Below are 10,462 nucleotides of genomic sequence, written 5' to 3'. Positions count from 1 at the left end.
AGACAATATTATTTCTATCGTATTTCACTAAGTTTGTACATTTATAGTATTCGATAATTTTGGTATGTGATGTGATGATGTGAATTTAAGAACAGGATTATCCAACGAAAAATTCCTAGCTACGTCATCTTATGGATTCAACTCGGTGTGTAAGAACACACCCTCTCATTCCCATCAATAGGCCCCTACTCATAACAAATGTATTCTGAAGATTTCATGACAATTAATCTTGCTGAGCTTTCAAAAGAAGAGACATAGTGTTAACAGTAAAATTTGGTAATCCCCGAAGTCATCATGGTCTTCAGAGTTCTGTAATCGGCCGATGGGAATTATCAAGGCACTAATAGTCAGATTCTTGCTATATTCGGTTAAGGAAATTAATCTATTCAGAGAAGCTTATCCAGAAGAGACTAAGTTCAAGGAGGATGCGGCATGGCAAGTTATCTATTAATTAGGAAGAGCTTGTTAGTTTCCTTTTATCTTTAGGGAAGTGTGTTTAGTGTCCAATAAGGACTTTATGTTTTCCTTTTATCTTTAGAAAATTTTCTTTCTTGTCCAACAAGGACTAGTATCTACCCATGGATATAAATTATCTCATATCTAGATCAATGCAACTACTCTCGGCGCATCGCCACCCTCTTTACCGGGGTTTTTACTTATCATCCGGCGAAACTTGGCACCTGACATGGGGCTGCATCGGCTTTCGATCTCCGGCAAAACGGTAAGTCCTACGTTCCGCCTCCCCTGGCAATTGTATTGGCTTCATCGGCGTCGTTCAAGGCTGCATCAGTACATTCGACCTCTTGGATTGCTCTGGTTCGGTTGATATATTTGCCTACCAATTTATCATATACCTTAGTTAATCTAGTCTTAGTATCTCAATTTAGCCATATCGACCGATTCTCGCTTTAGGGTTTATGCCAGTATCGGCTAAATCTTTTTACCAGATTAGATTAGCTAAGGTATCCACCACCCTGAAAATCAGTCAAATACTTGATTGTCTAGATATTATGTTTCTTTTCATACTTAGTGTTGCATCGGTTAAGTTTGATCTACTAAGTCGTGCTTAGAACCATAATCTCTAGCCTGCTTCTTGATTGCCAATAATGGTTTCATTGGGGTTTCAGCCGATGAGTTATCTGAACGTTGCGTTGGCTTACAAGGATTGCATACAAGTTGGATTTAGCCGATTGCAACAAACGTTTCATTGTTTATCTAATCTTGTGGATTTTATGACATCGGACATTCAGCCAATGTATGTTTTAACCTTCGGATCAGTGCTTATTCTATCATATCATTGTTAGCCGATTGGTTTCTACTAGACATTATTATTGTTTTATTACATTACTATCAGCCGATTGTATTTATATCGTTATCTACATTGAATATATATCCGATTGCTCAAAACCTTATTGACATCGGTTGATATCGGCATCAGCTGAATTACTCCATCGGCTTGACAACCGATCGGCTTATTGATCTGCTATTTGTATATCTTGTCAGTTGCAGGATCAAACTGACAGGAACGCCCGTATCTCATCAACCGTTGGACCTACACTGGAGCTAAGCAGATCTCCTAGGCCGTTGTATTCGTTGACTTAGTTCACGCCAACACAGACCCGATATCATCAGCCGAGCGCGGATTTTTCGTCAACACATAGAGAATTATGAAGAAGGCTCTGACCATGCCACTATGAAGCGTGGTAGGGAAGAAAAAAAAAAGGAAGATCAACATTACAAATAATCCTATAATATGTATGAGTAACAAAAACAAAATTTATAATGAACAGACAAACAATCCTTCAGTTGGCTATCATATCCGCTACTCGATCCGGGTTGATAATACTTGTCGTTTTGAAAAAAAAAAATCTTTAAAAACAGTTTTGACCACTATTTTTCTTTTACAATATATATATAGAAATATCAATACATATGATTTTATGAAAAGACTTTTTAATACTAATCTATACATATGGTCTTCATATGGTTAAAGTTTTTAAAGTTTAATAATAGACTTGTTCAAAAAGACAAGTTTTATTAATCCGGAAGGAGTAACTTCTTATTAGAGTTTTTGACGGTTTTCATTACAACCTCTGTTGATCACAGCTGAATCATTTCCTCGTTCAAGTGTTCTTGTTGTGCCATCAGAGGTGTTCCCTCTCTGATCAGTTGCCTGGCTGCCTATTTCTTTCTATAGGAGTGACAGGAGTTTCACGCGGTCCATCCCCAGGGTCTGAAATGATGTAAGTAATAAACTTTACATAAATACTATTACTCCATCGAGACATAAATATCAACGTTTAGAAGGTCAAATTTCTAAAAACTTTAACTATCGATTTCATATTACATGAGTTCGATATTATGATAGACATGAAAAATCTATCCACGGCACCTTTTAAAATATGCATTTGAGAAGTGATTGATGGACAATTTGACCAAATCTTAACCTGAAACGTCAAATTTTTATGTTTAGAGGGAATACTTGATAAAATCAGTAATTTATAAAAGCTAGCTATCTTTGTCCCTGTTTAGAGAACTTTTTTTTTAACTACTGTTTGTGTGAAGTCCCTGCGAAAAACATGCAAAATTCCAACGTTCTAAATAGGATTTTAAAGTGGCAATTTTTTTTAAGGAACCGGGTATGAGGTTTCATATTAATATAGCATGAAAATATTACAAGACCGTCACTACTACAGAAACAGTTTATGCAGACGGCTGGAATCGGTCTTCGCATACTAGTAATAACCCTGAAAAGTTATAATGAGGAAAAAAGAACTGATCTACTTCATAACCTAAAAAACATAATTGAATCAAACATGTATAACCTACATAGTTTCCAAAACTCTGTATATGTTTCGTGAATATATATATATCTCCCATTCAACCTGATCTACTTTCCATGGCAGCATCAAATTATCAAACCACTTAATTTGTTATCAATTCCAAGCGCTGCTTACTTTGTTCATAACCGGGTGTAGGCCGGAGAGATCGCCGTGCTGATTTCGCGATACTTAAACCATAGCCGTCTGTCCTCTCCCTGCTTCTCACCATCGCCATCCGCCTGGAGCTGCCACCACTCACTGGCATGCACACGCGAACGATGCTTAATTACTATTTCTTTCGTCCCAAAATATAAATCTAATATTAAATAGAATATTAAATAGAGTAGCATCCTAAAATCCTGAGTTCAAATCTCTATAGGAGCGAATTTTAGATTAGGTTATTTGATAGCTAAGTTCCCTATATAATAGGCTAAGTTCCTGATTTAAAAATACGGCATATATCCAGTTGGATGTATATGCCGGATAAAACATACCCTTCTCTAAAATAAATAATAAATAAAATATGACATCACCAATACAATAAATTTAGACATGGGTTTATCTAGATTCGTAATATTAGACGATCAGTACGTTAACTTACGGGGTTGCAGTAGTAGTCTGCACCACAGATTTCACTTGACCATGAGATATATATAATTCTTCTCGACATAAAATGTTTGAGGAAATAAAACCAACTAGTGACAATAATACTGGTAATAGAGATTGACAACTTCGTTTTCCTTTTCCTGTAACCGTCTCTGGGTTTTTACTCTACTGATTTAAATATAATTGACAGATCAGCTACTGCCTGTTTAGTTCCAAAAAACGGCAGATTACTCACATGGCGCAAGCTCGTTGCCGGCTGATGAAGCGCCGGCGGCGAGAAAACTGGGCAGAAGCGACGGCAGCAGCCAGAGGGACAGCACTAGGATTAGCACGACGCGAGCCATGAAAGAAGCAGCCATGGTGTGTTCGCTTAGCTAGCTCGATCGACGGCCATATATATAATCTGAAATTAACTGGTGTCTCACGGCCATGCTAGGCTAGCTATTTATATCATCGGCTCACTTATTTAATATTATACTACTCCCTCCGTTTCGAAATGTTTGACACCGTTGATTTTTTAGCACATATTTGACCGTTCATCTTATTCAAATACTTTTACGAAATATGTAAAATTATATAACTACATAAAAATATATTTAACAATGAATCAAATGATAGGAAAAGAATTAATAATTACTTAAATTTTTTGAATAAGACGAACGGTCAAACATGTGCTAAAAAGTTAACATTTTCAAACATTTTAAAACGGAGGGAGTATCTGTTACTGTTTAGAAATAAAAAAAAAAGGTCTTTGATATGCCGCTTGTCAGCTTGTGAACAAATTATGTATTCCAGTAGCTAGTATATATGTTGGTCTATATATACTTCAGTACTATCATATTAATGTGATGTAATCAAACTTTGATCAACTATAAGTCTACTCTTTTGCTTTTGGTTGGTAGACACACCCAGAATTTCCGTGTCATTCCTGCAGTCAAAGGTCAAGGGGAAGACTATTTCATCCACTAAAACATATTTTGTCTTTGACCAGTAATTGAGTCACACATCTCTCGCTTTTTTCCCTTGCTCTAGCATCTAATTTTTATCCATTTCTCGATCTTTAGTTAGAAATGAACTTGAAAAATGCCATTCTACGTATGTATTTTTAGTCTCATATTTCCTCTATTTTATGTTCCCATTTCATTATTGAAAAAAATAATCTTATGCCATCCGCATTTGACCATTTCTCTCCCATATCTCACGCAATTCCATGGTCAGGTGTGTTCCTACATAGTGTTTTCTAGGGTCACCGGACCCGTGTAAATTATTCAATTTCTAGGGCCAATTGAATGAGAAAATTATAGGAAAAATGATGAGCGATAAGTGGAGAATCGATTTTTATAATCAGATTCGACGTCGACGTGGCGAAGGAGCTAGTGTTCGGCCTAGAGAAGGAAAAACACAGTGACGAAAGAAAAATCGGAAGCCCTTATCGCGTGCGAGAAAAAACCGCAACGAAAAAACCGGGGAGGAAGAAAACAGCAAAAAAAATGGATAGACCATTAAAAAACTGTTTGAAAAAAAAACCACGAGAAGAAAACGGCGACGAAAACAATTCCAGTAGGTATATATACATTAAAACCGACTCAAATACGGATGATGGACCGCAGAAACATCTTCAATTTTTATAATAGTATCATAGTAGGTATATATACAATAAAACCGACTCAAACACAGATGACGGACCGCGAAAACATCTTGACACATCAATACATTAAAACCAACTAAAATATGGATGACAGAATGCGGAAACATCTTCAATTTTTATAATAGTTTTATAATAGTATCTTAGTAGGTATATATACATTAAAACCAACTCAAACACGGTTGACGGACCACGAAAACATCTTGACACATCAATACATTAAAACCGACTCAAATATAGATAATGGACCACGAAAATATCTTCAATTTATATAATAGCAGAGATAGAGATTTGTACCATATTAATTAATATATTAGCTAATAATTATATAATTATATTTATTGGATCCCCGGTAACATTTCTTCTTGGTTTACCACTGTGCAGGCACAACGAGCCGGGATGGCGGTGCAAGGAAATCGAGCCATCAATGGGCTCGACGACGGTGATTGCGTGACAGTGGTGACGATAGAAACGACGCGGTAGGTGGGCTCCCGCATCGAGCTCGACATCCACCTCTGACATCGGGCCCTCGTGACGCACTGACGCACAGGCAAATTAAAGCTGGGCGGCGACAATGGATCAACCTCTGTTTGCCGACCGAGCATCTCCTTCCTGGAGCTATATCTGTGTTTTTCTTTACGGTATGTAAGTTTGGATGAACAAAATTGAGACGACATGCCATCAAAATTTTGCAAAAAAAAAGAAAAAGCGTTTAATTTTGTCAAAATTCTATCAAATTGAAGCCAAATTTATAAAAAAGAAGCCAAATCTATTAGACTTGTCTCAAATATATCAAGCTATGCTCAATGTGTTACAAGTATGTCAAAAAATTTCGAACAAACAAAAAAAAGAACTTTTATACAACATGGTCAAATGAGGAAAGGAAAAAAAGATAATTTGTCTCTTAGTCAACACCGTTATCTTGTCTTTATGGAATAGGATTAGCCTTGAGTACTCCGGTTTTAAAAAGCGATGTTAAATAAGCAAAATTGAAAAAGTAAAGTCAAATTAGTGGTTAGAAAATGCTCTCGCGTCGTCCTCCCCTAGGGGCGGCACGGGAGGCGACCTCGCCGGAGAGAGAGTCCCCTTGCCTGCTCCCCCTCCACCACGTCCACGTTGCCGTCGCCGCAGCAGCAACCATACGGCAGCCGAGAGGAGGGGAGGGGATTGTTTGGGACAGGGTGAGACAAAAGCTAGCGGCAAGGGAAGGAGGCGGTCGGCGGTCGCAGTCATCGCCACCAGCTCGTCCCCTCACGCCGCCCTCTCCTTCCTCCCAACACCGCCACCGCCGGTACTGCCCCAAATCCATCGATCCAAAAGAAGGGTAAGGGAGGGAGAAGAAGAGGGGAGGACGGCACCGGGCGCTGGCTCCAACGCCGTCACGAGGCGAGGAGCAAGGGACGCGGGCGGCGCTCGTGTAGGCATGAGATCGGGAAGAGGCTCGAGATAGGGGAGAAGGGGAGGTGGCAACGACGGGTGGAAGACGGTCAACAACGGCGGTGGCAGGGGGAGCCACGCGTCGGTGAAGGCCAGCACCCCCCGCCGGCCGACCTCGCCCCTTTCTCCGTCGGCGTTGTCCTCTTCCTCCTCCCATGCCGCCGTCCTCTCCCCTCATACCCTCCTCAATCCGGCGTAGAGTCGCCTCGATCTAGCGCACATCGCCTCCATCCTCCACCTCCACCTCCCACCTCCACCGGATCTGGGAGGAGGGAGGAGAGCCGCCGCTGGCGCCACCCTCCGCGCCGCCACCGCCCGACGCCGCGCAAGATCCGGAGGGAAGGGCCGCCGCCAGCGCCCTTCCCCCCCCCCCCCGGCGGAGCTGCCGCCGCGTCCATCCTCTGCGCTGCCTCCGCCCTCCACCTCCGCCTCCACCGGATCTGGGAGGAGGGAGGGGAGCCGCCGCTGGTCCACCCTCCGCACAGCCACCACCTTAAGCTGCCGCTGCCACCGCCGATAGCCGCCGCCGCCGCCGCCACCGAGAGAGGAAAGCTGGGAGGGGAGGGGAGGGGAGAAGAGGAGATGAGAGGGAGAGAATGGGGGAAAGGGTTTTAGGATTTGGGGGTTAGTGTAGGACGTTTTGCAGAAAACCCCCTATGTTTTTTATGTTTACAGCGCTACCCCTAGAAGCGAAATTTTCTCTTCTTCGCATTGTATTTTCTTGGAAGATGAGGGGTTATACGTAAGAAACACAATGGGCTGCCAGGCGTTCCGAGGACATATGCGATATTCCATGCAAACACGAGGAGCTTTTTGCAAAAGTGCAAAACACGCGTAAATCTCTCCGAGGAGCCGAAAAAAACTCAAAAAACGGAGAAAAAGGGTACCCTACGTGCAGTTATTGGTCGTTGATGTATAGTAACAATTTCAGACATGGTAGGCCGATGTTCGGCACGATCCTGAACTCACAACATCGCCACCCTAAGGCAATGCATAATCTGAGCTCGGTCATGTTTCTTAGCACCTAACAATGGATCAATAAGCTTGTGCAACTTTTTTCTGTTCTTCAGTGCCTGAAAGGATTATCAAAATATTAAAGAGGGCGGTTCAGGGAGAAATTCAGGAAAAAATTACATGAATAGGTTGGAATTTACCAACCACACAATCAGAGAGTAGTAACATTTTCACTTTTTCTAATAAGCAGAGAGCATTATTCACCCTTAGAGCATTGATCGAAATAGAGGTGCATGTTATATATTCTACAGCATAAATTTTTGGAACACTTACAAAATCGGGAAATATCGTACGTCGAGATGTGCCCTTCATATTAGATACACAGCTTTCCACTTATTATCTCAAGCAGTACAATGCCAAAGCCATAAACGTCGGTTTTGTCCGATATTAATGTATTCATAGACAAGAATACATTCTTCGCCTTGAGCTCAAAACCCAATCAACTTAATTATATTTTTCCGTCGAAGTTTTGGTATGACATCAATCTCAGCCATGAACTCAGCTTCACCTTGAGTGAAGAAATATCTTGCCTTTTGACAGCAACCTCAAGTCCATTGGGAAGTTTTCCCTGGCAAAATTGGATTTAAATTACAAAAAGCACACATCTCAACATTGGATAGAAAAAAAAAATCATATATGCCCATTTTGTCCATAACTATTTCTGGATTTTATACAATTCTAGACTACAAAGTACTCAAAGCATTCATGAATTTTGTAGTTATTGAATAAAAAACATTCATTGATGTTGTGCATGTTAGAAGGAGCTGACATGACCATATGTGTTGTAAAGCAAGATATCCCGTCAACATTGTTCATGCACTTTTGTTTTGGGCAAAATTATTACAGAAAAATGAGTTATGGGGGTGAGGTTCAAATCATAGGCTGAAAAGTTTTTCATTTGATCCAGCGAGTGAAAAAAAACACCGTATCCTCTCTCGGACCTTCTCTCGCGAATCCTCTCTGCTACAGTAAATCTCCTCCCTCGACAGTAAATCTTCTTTCCGGCCCCTCTTCTTCCTTCTCTCCGGTGGGTTGCCACCGGTGAAGGGAGGAAGAGGGGTCCGGTCCCCCCTACCTAGTAGTATGTATAGTTGGATTTTCCTGTTTCGTCGGGTTTCTCCCGTTGTTTTAGTGCTTGCGGTGTTCGAGGTGGCGGTTGCCGTTCGTCCTCCTCGTCCTGGCTCCATGGTGAACATCACCGGATTCAACTCCAAAGGTGGTTTACTTCGTTGCTGGGTTCCTACTTCTCGTCGGCAACTAGGACTTGTTCAGCTTTGTGAGGTAAAAGGTAGCGCCGGCCTTCTTCTTTTTCTCCGGCGAACTATTTCCAAGGAAGATGATGCTTTTCTAGTTTTCCGACGACGAACATCTTCAAGGCGACTAAAGTATTCAAGTTTTGCTGAGAAGGCTTTAACCTCCTGTGTGGAGGCCCCTTTGGGTATGCCCCTCGGTTTCTTCTGCAGATCGCCGAGTTTTCTTTGCTCTTGTCGCTAGCAGTACAGATCGGCTTGTCATCTTTGGAATACTGCCTTTACGTTGATTACCTTCTTCAACTCTGGTGAAAATCTTATGTGGTGTGGCTGATTTCATATACTATTGGTCAAAGCCTAAACCTCCTGAGTAAGGCCCCTCTTGGGATCGTACTGAGACTCCATCTACTGCAGCTCACCTTGGTTCAATCTCCATCGAAGTCAAAGTTCACGTTTTCTTCATCAGCGCTGAAGGCAGTTGCAAGAGAAGGACCCGATTGCTTTTTCTCTTTCTTTTTAGGTCCTTTTCTACAAATGTTGATCCAAACTGTAATTTGCCCAGCTTTGAGGGGCTGTTCTGCAAAACTGGATGTACTACCCAGTGTACTCTGTGCTCTTAAGCACTTCTCTTTATAATAATATATGTTGGTATTTGCTTTCAAAAAAAAAGCGAGTGAAAAAAACCCTGCAAATTTAGAACTCTAACGTTACTATTTCTTATCATCCTAAGGTTTATCTTTGAAGAGAACTACCTTGTAAACAGACCCAAATCCACCTCCTCCAATTAAGGATCTCCCTGAAAAATTATTTGTATCAGCCAATATCTGTTAAAAAGTCAACAGTGCCCCTTTTCCTGCATCTTCAAGAATTGGATTTTTTTAGTGTACCTTTGGTTTGGTTTGATATGGACCGTTGAACGGATGAGATCCAACGATGAAAACTCCTTGCTACTATATCTAGTATTGGGGTGTAGTAGTGCAGTAGAAGGGTAATTGTGAAAATATTATTATGGCATTATTGTAAAATTCACCATTAGGATTCGGTGTAATATGTAATTGTTAATGGGATCAGATCAACGCTAGGTTTATTGGAGGCGTTAGCTAGGCCTTTGGCCGCTCACCCCTAACCTCTCGGCGGCGCTCCCGGCGTCGCCCGCCCACCGCCCTCCTCCCGCACCAACTCCCGGCGGTGCCCGCCCCTGCTTACCTCCCGACACCGCCCCCGAGCAACGCCCCAGATGAGGCCATCGTCGTTTCTCTGCGTGATGGTTGCCAATGCCACCGCCGCTACGTAGTTGGGTGGTCGTGGAGCAGAGCGACGGCGGCTGTGGATGGCGTCAGAGGCTTCGGCGTCATTCCCTCCTCCTCACCACATTGGACGAGGCCATCGCCATCAGACATCACAGACAACTAGGCAACGGGCTGGCACATGGAGATGGAGGAGGGCATGGTGCGGGGCTGTGGTGGAGGACTGCAGCAGGGTGGACCGCGGTGAACGCTGAGCAGGACAGCGAACCTGCTCTCTGTCCGTCAACGACCGCCTCTGCACCAAATATCTGAGGTTTTTCTTCTCTTTCGATTCAAAATAAAATGGTTTTTGTTCTCTATCCCTAGTTTGAATATGAGTATTTGTCTGTCATTCCTTAGGTTAATCAGTGAATCATGTTGAAGCAACCAACTGCACAGACA

At 42.0% G+C, this 10,462-nt stretch overlaps 1 long non-coding RNA gene across 1 annotated transcript; it reads right to left on the bottom strand.

Moving 5' to 3' along the window:
* Positions 1–1,813: 1,813 nt before the first annotated feature.
* Positions 1,814–3,813, bottom strand: LOC127762286 (uncharacterized). The gene is made up of 3 exons (XR_008015491.1): positions 3,664–3,813; positions 2,958–3,080; positions 1,814–2,233 (listed from the first exon to the last, which is right to left on the bottom strand). It is a non-coding gene; the product is annotated as an uncharacterized LOC127762286 (long non-coding RNA).
* Positions 3,814–10,462: the final 6,649 nt, after the last annotated feature.

This window comes from Oryza glaberrima, chromosome 2 (assembly GCF_000147395.1).
Source record: "Oryza glaberrima chromosome 2, OglaRS2, whole genome shotgun sequence".
In the NCBI taxonomy this organism is placed as follows: domain Eukaryota; kingdom Viridiplantae; phylum Streptophyta; class Magnoliopsida; order Poales; family Poaceae; genus Oryza; species Oryza glaberrima.
The sequence above is the reverse complement of the archived record's forward strand: the minus strand, read 5'-3'. Positions and strand labels throughout refer to the sequence as shown.